The sequence below is a fragment of the Artibeus jamaicensis genome, unplaced genomic scaffold, assembly GCF_021234435.1.
Source record: "Artibeus jamaicensis isolate MK-2021 breed Jamaican fruit bat unplaced genomic scaffold, CSHL_Jam_final scaffold_3222, whole genome shotgun sequence".
NCBI lineage: Eukaryota > Metazoa > Chordata > Mammalia > Chiroptera > Phyllostomidae > Artibeus > Artibeus jamaicensis.
This window is the reverse complement of record NW_026522038.1, coordinates 3,212,360-3,226,879: the sequence shown is the minus strand read 5'-3', so window position 1 is coordinate 3,226,879 and position 14,520 is coordinate 3,212,360. Positions and strand designations below refer to the sequence as shown.

General features: G+C 40.1%; 1 protein-coding gene across 5 annotated transcripts in view; it reads right to left on the bottom strand.

The window, feature by feature from the left end:
* SGMS2 (sphingomyelin synthase 2) overlaps positions 1-14,520 on the bottom strand; it is an 82,170-nt gene that overhangs the window by 46,730 nt on the left and 20,920 nt on the right. For 4 of the 5 annotated variants that reach the window (XM_037126689.2, XM_053657032.1, XM_053657035.1 and 1 more), the window contains exons 2-3: positions 6,717-6,856; positions 2,919-3,057 (exon numbers count right to left, since the gene is read on the bottom strand). The gene's annotated coding sequence lies outside the window, so the exon portion shown is untranslated. The remainder of the gene's footprint in view (positions 1-2,918; positions 3,058-6,716; positions 6,857-14,520) is intronic. The other variant, XM_053657033.1, reaches the window with a different exon arrangement.

Here is a 14,520-nt window from a genome sequence, read left to right as displayed (position 1 = left end):
GCCATGTCCCCACTTGGGGGCGTGAGAGAGGCTACCAATCACTGTTTCTCTCGCACATCGTGTTTCTCCCCCTCTCTTTCTCCCTTCTTTTCCCTATCTCTAACAAAAGAAACAAATGAAATCTTTAAAAAATATGAATAAATTGGCAATAAATATATACTATTAGCAATTACTTAAATGCAAATGGAATGAATGCTCCAATCAAAACATACATGGCTGAATGAAAAACAAAACAAGACCCTTACATGTGCTGTCTACAACAGACTCACTTCAGATTGAAAGATACACACAGACTGAAAATAAAGAAATGGAAAATGATATTTCATGAAAATGGAAATAAAAACAAAAATGCTATGTAGTAGTACTTATACCAGACAAAATAGGCTTTCAAACAAAGGCTCTATATAACAAGAGACAAAGAAGGAACCAGCAATTCTGCTTCTCGCTCTTCCTCTAAAGAAACCCAAAACACTAAATCAAAAAGACATGTACCAATATATTCATTGCAGCATTATTTATAACAGTCAAGATATTAAAGCAATCAGATGAATGGATAAAGAAAAACTGGTACACATATACAATGGAATATGACCCAGCCAGAAAAAAGATCAAATTCTTTCAACAACATGAATGGACCTACAGGGCTAAATGAAGTCGGACAGAGAAAGACAAATAACATATGATTTCGTTTATATGTGGAATCTAAAAGGAAATTAATGGACAAACAAAACTGGAACACACTCATAGACACAGAGAGCAAACTGATGGTTGCCAGATGGGAGGGGGGTTTATGAGAAAGGAGAAGGGATTAAGAAGTTCAAATTGGAAGTCATAAAATAGTCATGGGGATGTAAAGTGCGGCATAGGAAATACAGTCACTGATATTGTGATGACAATGTTTGGTGTTAGATGGGTACTGGATTTATCAGGGTGAACAAGCTATAAGTTATACACATGTCTAATCACTATGTTGTATACCTGAAATTAATATTATATGTTGAGTATAATTAAAAAATAAGTATTTTTAAAAGACGATAAAAATTTTACTTTGTCCATGACAGCTATGTAGATAAGTTTACTTATCAAAGATTTTCATCTTAAACATATGTCAAAATGATCATCTTCAAAATATATATTTTTTGAAAGGCATGCTAGATGGGGAAAAAATGCTGTCCATGTCTAAAAAGTTCCTGAAATCCATCAAACTCTGTAATAGCTTTAAGAAAGGTGTATTCTCATTATTTACAACTGGTTTATTGTTGATTCCTATTACTACTGGCAAGCAGTACGGGGGTCGATTTTCCTCCAGAACATTTTAAAGTCCTTAATCCTGTCTAAAGACAGTTCCCCCAGGTTGGGCTCACAGACGATAAGCAGAACTGCTTCAGCCTGATGGAATGCTGAGGCTCATGGATGTGGCTGGGGACACAAAGCTTTGTTCTTCAAATTTCCAAAGTGGAGTTCAGTCTTGGGAAATGAAACTGTCAGCAGAAAGCTTGGGATTCAAGTTCATCAGTCTGTTGCTGACAACCTGCTTAATGCAAGTTAATAACAGAATGCCTGTCCCCATGCTATAACTGAAGCTTCCTGACACTTACATGGGAGCCAAGCCTCATCTGTGACAGACAGCAGTTGCCTGCCTTTTTGTACTCTGAGCGCCAAACTGCCACTAATTCTGTCTCTTCTTCTGAAACCTTACTTAACCTTTGCTTAGATATCTGAATGTCCGTCATGGCCAGGTGAACCAGGCAGACCTCATCCCTGCCTTCACAGAGCTTGAAGTCTAGTTGGGGGAATAGCTGTAACACAAGGAAAAAGTGTCTGGATAATTAGAAGTCAATGGCTTTATGGAAACCCACTGCCAAGGCACACCCTCCAGTCTGAGAAGGTCCCAGAAGCCTTCCTGGAAGAAAAGCCCTCTCGATTCACATCTGCAGGGTAAAATGCGGTGGGCCAAGTTGGGGTGGGGTCATTTAAGGCAGAAGGAACAGTATGCAAGTACCAGTAACCATGTGACCTTGGAAAGCAGAGTGACTTAAGAACTCAGCCTCTGAAGAAAGACGAGCTGAATTCAAATTCTAGTTCTGCATCATGCTAGCCAATCATTTAACTTTGGGCAAGTCAGTTAAACCCTGTGTCTCAAACTGGAGTTAACAGTAGCGACCTCACTGAGTCGCTATGAAAACTAAGTGAGGTACGTATGTAAAGCACAGCAGCTGCCACAGTGGCAATCTTATTTATTATCATAAAAATATACCAGTCAACTGTGAGCATGAAGAACACCACTCTGGTCTACGTTTAACACTTTAAACCACATAAATATGAATGCTTCCCTTTAGACACCATCTAATTCTTTAGCAAAAGCAACTTAAACTAATCTTTATGTTTAACACATTTGTCAGTTTTCTATTTGAGTATTTACAAATTTCAGATGAGCGGCTAATACAAAATTATATGAAATAAAAATTTATTTCAAAATCTTTGGGCTTACTTCCCATCTAGACAAAGCCCTGCTGTCCGCAGTGAGGTTTCTGGGATCACTGCTTTGTGGGTGAGCTTTGGAATCAGAGCATAGTTAGACATCAGGCTGCCTAACTAAAATCCGGTGGCTGTGAATCCAAAGGAATTTGAATGAACCATTTAGCTAATAATCACATTATAGAAAATTAAAGCCAGAAACTTTTAAGCCTAAATACGGACATTGGGAGGACCCAAGGACCAGCTGCGGATTCATCACTAACCCTAAAACCACTCCGTGCCTGGCAGCCTTCTTGCTGCCTCCATTTGTAGGCATAAATGTTAAATCCCTGTTCAGAAATCTCACAGATTACACGTTACACAATAGAACGCAGACTGCAAGTCAAGATATAATGCCAAGGGTCAGTTAATTGCATGCGAAAAATATTTGTGTCACTCACCACTAATACTGCAGACAGACCGAGTATTAAAATCTTTGCAAAGCTGATTGTGCTGAGTTTCTGAAACCACTTCCAGTTCAGTGATTCACTAGGAGGACTCACAGGACCTAGTATTCACTTTCTTCACCTCTATGATTTGCTACAACAAAAGGATACACAGTAAAATCAGCCAAGGAAAAGGGCACAAGGAGCAAACTTCATAGGTGACCAGCAGCAAGTTTTCAAGGCTCCTTTCCCAGGGGCGTCTGACACAGGTCGGACTCAGTTCCCCGGCAGTGAGTGTGACAACACCTGCGAGATGCTGTCTGCCAGGGAAGCTCATTAGTGACTCAGTGCCCAGGGTTTTTATTGGGGTTACTCATACAGACACCTGCTGCTGGGCATGTCCCCAAAATTCCTCCCAGAACGCAAGCAAGTATTCCCCATATACCATCATGGTTTGCACAGACAGGTCAGGCACAACGACATCATGATGGAAACCCTCCTCAAAGCTACATTCCCAGAGGTCGGCCGAGGCCGGCCCTACGAGCAGGTGGGTGTAAGGACGGCAGTCTAGGCCTGCTGTGGTAACTCATCTGTACATTGTCCTACTTCGGTCAGCTACATAATACAGCACCAAACTACAGGAGAAAGGACTTACTCTTAGCGGGTTGCCTAGGTCCATCAGGAGCCTGAGAGACACTTTTATCCTGTGTGTTTTCAGTATTTAAAATGTAGCACTTTGAGCCTGAACAAGGATTATTTACATTACCTAACAGAAGACTTAGGATGGCCTTCAATAGTCGCCTTATATAATAAAAACAGCTGAATTCTAGTCCTGTTTAGCTTTCTGAGCACTTTATTCCTTTGAAAAAAACACACTGAAAGTTCTGAACAAACAATATTCCTGTACTGAAACTATCCTGAGACACCATTCAGCCCAATGAATGAGCAAAAATTCCAGGCCCTGGTGACAGTTTACCTCACAAGTTCCTAGCAGTGGTACGAATAAGAAAAACCCTCTGTGGGAGGCAATTTGACAATATCTATCAAAATTATACGCATGCTTTATGATGAGCAGTTCTACTTTGCCAACTGTATAAACTGGTAGATATCATTTGCGCACACAGTATTGTTGCACACGTGCAGAATAACCTGCGCAGAAAGTCATTTACTGCAGCACTGCTGAAGAGCAAGGATTGGTCACAAACCAAGTGTCTGTCAATAAGTCACCATTCAAATTGTGGGACATCCATACAATGGACTACTCTGTAACCACTGAGGAAAAATGAAAAAGAACAAGGAGCTTTCTTGGTACTGATGTGTTTAAATCTCCTATACTACGCTAGGAGAAAAAAACATATATTGCAGAGAAGGATAGTTTGTTATCTTTACGAAGGGGGCAAATATGAGTTCACATTCATAGTTGCTTGTCTGTGCAGAGAAACAGGAATGATGTATCAGACTCTGACAAAGAGGCTGGGAGGGGATGTCAGAGGCAGAATTTGGGCAGAAGTTGTACACCTGAAAAAAATGTATTAAAATGGTATACTTAAAAAGTAACCCCTCTTTCTTTTCTAAGACACAATTATAATGACCTGGCATCTTTCTGTTTGTCGTTTTAATAAGCTTCTATATTTTTGCAATGATTAAACTAGAACATAAGGTTATTTTCTAAATCAGGTTCCAATAACCTTTTCATCTTGCTCCTGGGCTGCCATCTTCAAGGGGTTTTCCCCCATGACCCTTGAGCTGCGTTCTCTGTACCTGCCTCCTCCCACTTGTTTGCTGAAGATACATGGGTGTTGTTTTAAAAGCTCCATGAAAGCAAGGGTTTTGTCTTGTTCACTGCCCTCTTTGCAAAACTGAAAAAAGTGTTCAACACACAGAAATTCTTCAGTATTTGTTGAATAAATGAATTCTTTTCTTTACCTGGCTTCAATGGGAAAGACAACCAGGCAAAGGGGGAGAGACCACGGGGGTCAAACATTGAGAAATAGTTGTTACTCCTGGTATTGTAGCAGAGGGATCTGGTCAGACTGCTGAGGAGCAGGGCAACCCCATCCAACAGAGAGGCTGCAGTTCCCCAGAGAAGGGAAGAGTTACAGGCCCCGAGGCTTGGACTGAAGATTGAAGCAGCAGCTGCCTGCCTTCCCTGAGAAGGGAGGGGGCACTGAGAGGGGCTGGGAAGTGCAGAAGGCAGCCCGACACTGAAACCAGAGCTAGGGCTTGACAGGTTTCCACGTCCCCAGGGAAAAGTAAACAACTAACGCAGCTCATGACAGTTTGCACGGAACCTGCACAGGGATGGAAAGATCACAACACACATGAAACAAGGCGACGCCCTGCCTTGGGCAGCTAGAAAACCCTCCTACTTGCTTCCAGATCATGGCTGTGGGAGGAAAGGCAAGGGCACAGTGTGGGACTGATGTGCATGGTGGGCATTATCCCTAATTGCCTAACAAACTGGACATTCCCACAGAGCACGGGATTTGAGGGTGAAAGATTTAAAATGGAGCACATGTGAAAGCTTACTCTCCTTCCTTCCTCCTCACTAGCCTAGCCAGGGTTTGGGGGCCATAGTGTTCCGAGGCCAGCAGGCACTGCAGACCGAGAGGTGCCTGAAGCCAGGCTGTGACCAGGAACCAGCCAGGCTGCCTGGGTAATCATGCTGCGGCTACTGCGTATCCCAAAGGACGGTATTTTTAATGGGGGAAGAAATTCCGGGCACATTCTTGAACAGAGCTGGCAAGAGGTGGAGGGGTTATTTGCCTTTGGGTATTTTAAAGGGAATGGCTTTTGAGGCAGAAGCCTATGATTCTTCCAAATTGTATAGCCTTTAAGAAAACAACTCTTTCCTTTCCCACCAAACCTCTGCCACTGGAATCTATGGGCACCGGGCAGCAGAACCCCATGTGGCTGTTCAGTAACAGTGTCAGCCCAATACAGGCATCAGAAGCCAAGGAACATTCTTAGAATTATTTTGAATTTTACAGAAAACAAATAACCCTACAGAATGCTCTGCTGAACAGTGACTCAATATTCATAAAGACTTATTTTTAATTAAGTTGGGATTACATGGCCCTGGGGTCCATCTTACACTTGAAGTCTTTTTAGGCAAACACCGCACTAACAAGTAACCATGAAAAAGAATAGCTACCATAAGAGTCAAATGAGCCCCAGTCATAAGGTGCTCATATATGTAGAGAAAAAAGAGAAAAATATTTTGTATTAAAAATGCAACTGCTACCTTTATTTTCAAGAATAAAATTATCACTGAAATTAAATTCAAATTAGCACAGACAGTGAATTGACTTGCATAATGTCAATCACTAAAGAGAAAACCTCCTTCCTCTTCATGGGGACAGAATAGGTACAACTACCAGGCCGCTTCCACCTTGGTTTAAGTAATTAACTATAAAGCAGAATAACACTGCTAATAATAGTTGTAGTAACACTGCCAAACAGGGGCAGAGCTGACTGATATTTCTTTGAAGATTTCTGGTGCCACAAACTTTCCTGAGTACGTCACTGACACAGTTACAGACTGCTATCTCTTAGCAGAAATGGAATGAAGTTCATTGTTTTGATGTCACCACTATTTCTCTTGCTGGCACGTAAGACAACAATCCAGCGAGTGAGGAAGCATCCTCTTACCTGACACAGCTTGAAATCTAACCCTTTTCTGATAATGAAATAGAAATTCTCATTGCTGAGGCATTTATGAAATGAATGTTTTAACTGGAAAGAGAAGCCAGCAGAGAAGTTGCAGGACAACTGGGAGGCTGTCAGGCTTCTGTTGATGGAAATTATACTTACGATATAGCGCCAGGAGATACCAGACCTACTGTGTGCAGATGGTGCCCAGTGATCCCATGCTGGTCCTCACAGCAGTCAACAACCCCAGTCTACCAGCCAATGCCTCTCTGCAAAGAGCGGTGCAGGGCAGAGGACAACAGCTGTAAAAGGCAGAAGAAGTGAGAGGTTAAGTAAGAATGATGCTTTCTTGTAATGTTTTGTTGGTTTCCGGCGGTGGAGGTGAAATCAAGAGCTATCCGATACTGTCCCCAGGAAAACACTGGCTCTAACAGGTACCAGCATCTCAGGAGCAGGAAAGCAACTGGACCCTTCAGCTGTGGCCATTTCCTTAATACATGACAGGCCCCGTTCAGAGACGGAGCAAATTCCTTTCTCTCATGATGTCCACGTCCTCACATGGGAACAATCTACAGTAACAGGTTAACAAACAATTGTGATAAGGTCTCCTAGAGAAGTCAGTGAACATCAGAGCAAAGCTAATGTGGCTGGTTTAGAGCAAATAGCGCAGGAGTCTGCCTGAGGAAATGCTATTTTCCTTAGGACAGTAAGTGAAATGTGGGTGGGAGTAAACGTTTATCGCCACAGTCCCGAGGTCTCCAGTTCCCAGAACCACAATGTAAATACCCTACAGGCACACCCTGAGATCAAGTAGCCAACTGCAGTCACACACACACACACACACACACACACACACACACACACACACACGGTAGTTGATCTGTGTCTTTGAACCGCCTAACAACCCACTGAATGATCACAGAACATACACCTGTCTGCCGTTGGAAGCTGATTTTCAGTGAAGATCCACTTTCACCAGAAATATTCAACTGCTGGAAGAGGCTCAAGAATGAATGTGTCATTCCTAGGTACAGACCCAAGAAAAATGAAAACACGAGTCCACACAAAAACTTGTATGAAAACGTGCACCGCAGCATTATTCATAATGGCCAAAAAGTGGAAACAATCCCAATGCACATTGACTGGTGAATGGATAAACAAAATTTGGCGTATCTATAAATAAAAAATATTTGGTAATAAAAAGGAGTGAAGTGGTGACACATGCTTCCACACAAACAAACCCTGACAACATTACGCTAAATGAAGGAAGCCAGTTTCAGAAGATCAGAGGTTGTATGATTCCATGTATGTGACATGTGCAGACAGGCAAATCCACAGAGACAGGAAGTAGGTTAGTGGTCACCAGCGCCTGGGGGGTAGAGGCAAATAGGGAGTGAAGGGCAATGGGTTTCTTTTGGGGGGGGTGTGATGTAAATGTTCTAAAATTAGACTGTGGTGATGGTTACAGAACTCTGTAAATACACTAAAAACCAGTGAATTGTCCTCTTTACAAGGTGATATTTATGGTAAGTGATTATACCTCAATAAAGCTGTTATGAAAACAAAAGCCCAAAGTACATGTGAAATGCAGTATAGAAATAAAACAAACCTCTACTGGTCAAAAATGCCGTGTTCCAGTAAGGCCCATAATAAGAGGTACGCAGCTTAGTTTTCTACTTCACTTACCTACCATACCCTCAGTGGGACATGCATAATAACCATTTGGGAAGACCACCCCACCTTTGGAGGAGGTTTTTCTCATTTCGCTTGGAACCTTACTCCAGCTATTACCCTCCCTCCTGACTTTACTCACATCCCCACTAACCTGACCCTACTTCCAGCCACCACCCTATTTCCCTGGACTACAATAATCTCTTTGTTAACCCCCACCCCAATTATCCACAGCAGTCTTTCTAAAATTTTACTCTCCTATTTTAAACCCTTCAGAGGGTCCCAATATTAAGACATTTCTACAGCACAGAGGTTATTACGAAAAAATAATGTACATTCATATTCAGTCACAGGAACCGAAGGGGTCACGTGGCTCCTGATGTTGAAGGTGCTCAACACATGCAGCCTCCAGGTGGCCCCACGTTGAGCCTGCCCCCGTCTGCAGTGGCTGCTGCAGTGGCTGCTGCAGCGTGAACACCCACCAGCGTCCTCAGTGGGCTTGCTATGTACCTGCCAACTCGAGTGACTCCCTCATAAGGATCAATTTAATTACCCATTTATAAAGTCAAGCGAAATTAGCTTAGAGCAGCAATTTTCAACTAGTGTTGAATTTTTATAACACGTAATACCTAACTATTCAGTCAGGGCCACTGACCTCTTCTCCCTTAGAGTCTCAAAATTTTTTTTTTAAAATGCCAATAGCCATCTGGTGTGAATGAATCAAAATTATACCTATTTTTTTGTCAGATGGGCAAAAATATATATTTTTTGGTGTGCCACAGAATGTTAGTAATTACTTTATGTGTGACATGAGATGAAAAGATTAAAAACTGCTGGCTTAGAGAAATACCTGATTAAGTGAGAACTAGGCTAACAGAGATTTGTCAGGGAGATGCATCCCGAGGGGCCAATGGCCTTCAGGTCCCTACACACCACCACACGGAAATAAGCAAGTGTCAAACTGGGAGAAGCCGAAAGTCAAGTACCTCATAAAACCTCAACATCTTGTTTCTTAGGTAGGAAACCTAAGTCAAAAGAAAGAAAAGCAGATAGTTGCTCTTGGTCCATAACTTAAGTCTGTAGACAACTGCAACTGACTACAACATGGTATCAATGATGTAATAATGTCATCAGCTCACACATTTTATTCAATTACATAGCTAAACATGACTTTCACCTAGTCAAACTTAAAATGTGTGCCCTTTTCAAAAAGAATTAAAAAGGGAGTGCAAGGTAGAATAATTCCACTAATTTAGATGGGTGCTTTAACAGTGAAATGGTATCATGAACTCAAACAGTATTTTCTAATGATAGATTCTTACATTTAAAATATCTTGAAAGGTCACTCTGTACTTTTTCCTCTGCCTAATACAGGCTGCATTCAAAACGTCCTAGAAATAGGACTTTTTGTAAAGCTCAGAGAGGAAGGTTGAACGACAGATTAGAAAGCCCCGTCCGTGCCCGCAACCTCCGCTTTCTACAGTTGCTCTGTTGGGTCTTCCATGAAGCAACACCCGCCAACCTAGTTCTTTCCTTCAGGACGTGAAGTTGTTACTGTTCCATCCACACTCCTGAAACCCCTCACAGTGCAAGTTACAGGGAATGACCTGAAGGTCACGTACTATCATCATAGTGAAACAGAAATAATTATTTAATTTCAGAAAAGCCATTCACACCTTCTACAACAACAGGAAATAAACCCTTCATACCTTTACACTGAAACCGAGAGAGTGTTTAAAGCTGCTCTCCAGAGCTGCTGTAACATACATTCCTAGTATTTTATAAGCGCCCTAAGAATGTGACCAAGTCGGAGCTCTGAGTCCTGACACTGTTAAAAACACTGAAAAACTGGGAACGACTGTGTCCCAAACTTGCAGACCACTGAAGTGAACTGCGGTGACAGACACGAGGAACGGTGAAATGCTTCTTTGCCATGTTTGGCGGAGAGTGACGACTTCATGACAGGGTCATGTGTACAAAAAATATGTGCGTGACCCTATTTATCCTGTTTTCTTAACAAGCGGAACAGGTAAGCATGCGCATGCTGGGAAGGCAATGCAAAATGTTAACACGTGGCAGATATGGATGACTTAAATTCTTTTGCCTCCAGGTTTAACACTTTCTAAAACAAACATGAATTGTCACTGTCACTAAAAATTAAGAGAAAAGATGAGTTAAAAACTCCCAAGACAAATTTCCAAATATCAGCTACTATATTAACAGTCTCTAAAAAAGGCTTGTTGTGATAAGTACATAGTCTGTTTAAATTATGTACTAAGAATAAAAATAGTAAACCTCAGTTTTTCATTTTGGTCACTCTGGGTGGGCTGAGCAAATAAGAACACTCTGCCCTGAAAACTTAAAACATTTTCTTTGCAGCATGAAATTTGTGGTGATGGAGCACCAGGTAGCTAAAGGTTAGCCTCTCCGGGTAAATATAGCATAATTATACAGTACGTAAAATTGAAGTAAAAATGTACATATTTACTATAACTATTACTCTTGCTCAAACAAAATTCTCTTTGAAAAATAAACTGGAAAAATGATAGCAGAGATGGATAAATATGAATTAAAATAGAAACAAATTTGGGAGGGGAGTATTATTAGAAATAGGCTCCCAGAGAAAGTTCACCTCCGGTCAGGGAGAGAGGTTACGTGTTGGGAGGCAGGGTTACTCTTCAGGACACACATAAGCCTTATAGACCTAAAGGATCCTGTAGTGTATATAACTGATCAGATTAACAGAATGTGCAGACTAGTTCACACCCGAGTGATTTAACTAGAGCTAAACTTGAGCTAACTCTTCAACTCTTGCTTAGGAAGTTTCCTTTAGATTCCTAGCCATTCAGGTCTCTTAGTTCTGTAATACATTTCCTCAATTTTTGAAAAATTTTTCTCTCTCTTAATTTTTTATTATCTTAAGCTTTCTAAGAGGCTGCTTACTCGAGCCTCCTCACTAGTTACCAGTAGTTTGCTTCTCTTGTGAGAAACTTGTTTTAGAAAATGAATAATCTGCACATACTTTAACTCTTAAGAGTTTATTTGGTTTTCCTTGTGTTACTACCCATATCAGACACCATCACCCCAGGTTTCCAACATTTCTCCTAAGAAATTCAAAGCAAATTACATATTAGCATATTTACATAATTTCCTACTTCACCAAGCAGCGTCTTTGATGGTCTTTCAAGTCTTGGATAAGGTATGATGTTTAGAGAACAAAATGACAGTCAAGAAATAAACTCTTAGTACCCCAAAGAGCTATTTGGTATCCAAATAAAGGAGCAATTAAAGTACCAAGAATTACGGAAAAAGAGGAAGAAGAAAAAAGGAACTGAAGAAAGGACCTACAAGTTGAAGTTTGTGCAACTGAACCTTGAGCAAAACGAAGGAAGATGAAGCAAAGTACCCAAATGCCTGATATGACAAACACATTTTAAGGACCAGCGTCAGAGGTGAGCAGCAAGATTGAACCCAGAGGTGCTGCTGGTGGAACCCGAGGCATCATTCTGGCTCTAATGGGCTGTCACCAAATGGATGGTGATGTTGACCAAGTAAGTAAGTCGGTCACCTGCTACACCTGAGGACACAGGAAGGAACAGTTTAAGAAGCAAGCACTTTTAAATGCCATTATTAATAACCACGCTACTCTCTTGCTTTCGGAGTACAATCCACAGGCTTTGGATACTGAGATTCCATCATGATCTCAGAATATGGTGCCGTTAAGAGAAGGGCGAGCTTTGGCAGCACAGGGAAAAAGAGCCCTTGAGGTCCTCCGCCAACTCCCTAAAGTGTAAAGCTTGTTACAGGGAAGATTACAGAATAATTCCTATTCATCCTCACAGAAAGGTTTACAGAGAAAATAAATAATTCCACCACATTTCTGTACAAACAAAACTGAGTAAAGCAAATGCAAGCAGATATACTCTCCCCAGTGAGAAGAGGCACATTCATTTTTCACTTTTCATGCTACCTTGGCTAAACTGTAATAATGCATTACTTGTTGAGCTGCTCTAATTGGGAGTTATGGGAAATATGGTAAAAACTAGTAAAGGGGTTTTATGGGGGAAATAACACTGGCAAAAGAACATTTTATGATAATCAAGAAATCTGGTTTTAACCTGAATTCTGATGTTGCTAATTGTGAAACTTTAAAAAATCACTTTAGCAGATGCAACAAGCAGAAAATCAGTTAGGATATATAGAACTCAACAGTACAATCAATCAACTAGATTTTAATGGACATCTACAGACTACTCCATCCCAAAACAGCAGAATACACATTCTTCTTAGTCTCACAAGAAAATTCACCCAGACCCCTGACTGGTGTGGCTCAGTGGGTTGGGCATTGTCCTACAAGCTGAAATGTCGTCCGTCTAATTCCCGGTCAGGGCACATGCCAGTCCCTAGTTGGGGGTGTGCAGGAGGCGACCGATCGATGTTTCTCTCATAAACTGATGTTTCTCTCCCTCTCTTTCCCCTGCCCTTCCTCTCTTTCTAAAAAAAAATAAGTGAAATCTTCAAAAAATAGAATAAAATTCACTAAGATAGACCACATTCCAGGCCACAAAACACACAATAATTTAAAAAGAATGGAAATCATGCAATGTCTCCTCTCAGACCACAATGGAATTAAACTAGAAATCAGTAAAACAGAAAGATAGCTGGAAAATTCCAAAATACAATACTTGGACATTACATACTCCTAATTAACACATACAGGGCAATGAAGAAATCTCAAGAAAATGTTAAAAATAATTTGGACTAAATAAAAATGAAAACATAACTTTTTAAAATTTATGATGTAGCAAAAACAGTGCTTGAGGACAATTTATAGCAGTGAATGCATGTTTTAGAAAAGACAGTCTAAAATCAATAACCTAAGTATATACCTTAGGAAACTAAAAAATGAAGAGCAAATTAAATCCAAAGTAAGTAGAAGAAATAACACAAAATTAGAGCACAAATCAATGAAATTGAAAACAGAAAATTGATGGAGAAAAATCAATGAAACCAAAAGCTGGTTCTTTGAAAAGATTAATGAAATCAGTGGGCCTCTAGGTAAACTAAGTAAGAAAAAAAGAAAGAGAATACAAACTACTAATATCAGAAATACAAAGAGAAGACATCACTACAGATCCCATGGATGTTAAAAGGATAATAAAGGAAATCTATGAACAACTCTGTCCACAAATTTGGAAATACAGATGAAACAGACCAATTACTTCAAAGATACAATCCGCCAAAACCCACACAAGAAACAAACCATCTGAATAGGCCTAAAGCTATTAAATTGATAATTAATAAGCTTCCCAACTAGAAAGCACCAGGTCCAGATGGGTTTACTGATGAATTCTACCAACACTTAAGGAAGAAATGATACAAATTCTCTATAATCTCTTTCAGAAGATAGAATCAGGGAGAATATCTCCTAATTCATTCTATCAGGCCAGCATTACCCTAATACCAAACCAGAAAAAACAATTACAACAAAGCTACAGACCACCATCTCTCATGAACATAGATGGAAAAAACCTCAACAAAATATCCACTGAATCCAATGATGTACAAAAAGAATGATATACTATGACTAAGTGAGATTTATACTAAATATGCACAGCTGGTTACACATTTGAAAATAAATTACTGTAATCTATCACATCAATGGGCTAGGGAAGCAAAATCATATGATTATCAACAGATACAGAAAAAGCATTTCACAAAATTCAGCATCTACTCATGATAAAAACTCAGTCAACTAGAAAAAGTAGGCGGGAACCTACACAGCTTGATAAAAAATATCTACTACAAAAGAACACAAGCTATTATCATACATAATGCTGAGAATCAAAAGCTTTACTACTAAAATCAAGAACAAGGTAAGGGTGTTCCCTCTCCACTGCTTTTTAACATGAAACTGAATGACTGAGCTAATATGATAAGAAAATGAAAGAAAAGGTATACAGTTTGGAAATGAAGAAATTTTTTCACAGAATACACGATCGTCTATAGGGAAAACCTGAAATAACCGATCAAAAAAAAAAAACCAAAAAAACACCCCTTAAAACTAATTAGCAAGTATGGCGACATTGCAGGATGCAAAGTTAATATACAAAAGTCAAATCACTTTTTTATAAACCAGCAATGAACAAGTACAATTTGAAATTTAAAACACACTATTTACATTAGCAGCCCCCCTCAAAAATGAAGTACTTATGTTTAAATCTAATAAAATGTGTAAGACCTATATGAGGAAAACCATAAAACTCCAATGAAAGACATCAAAAAGAGCATGAAG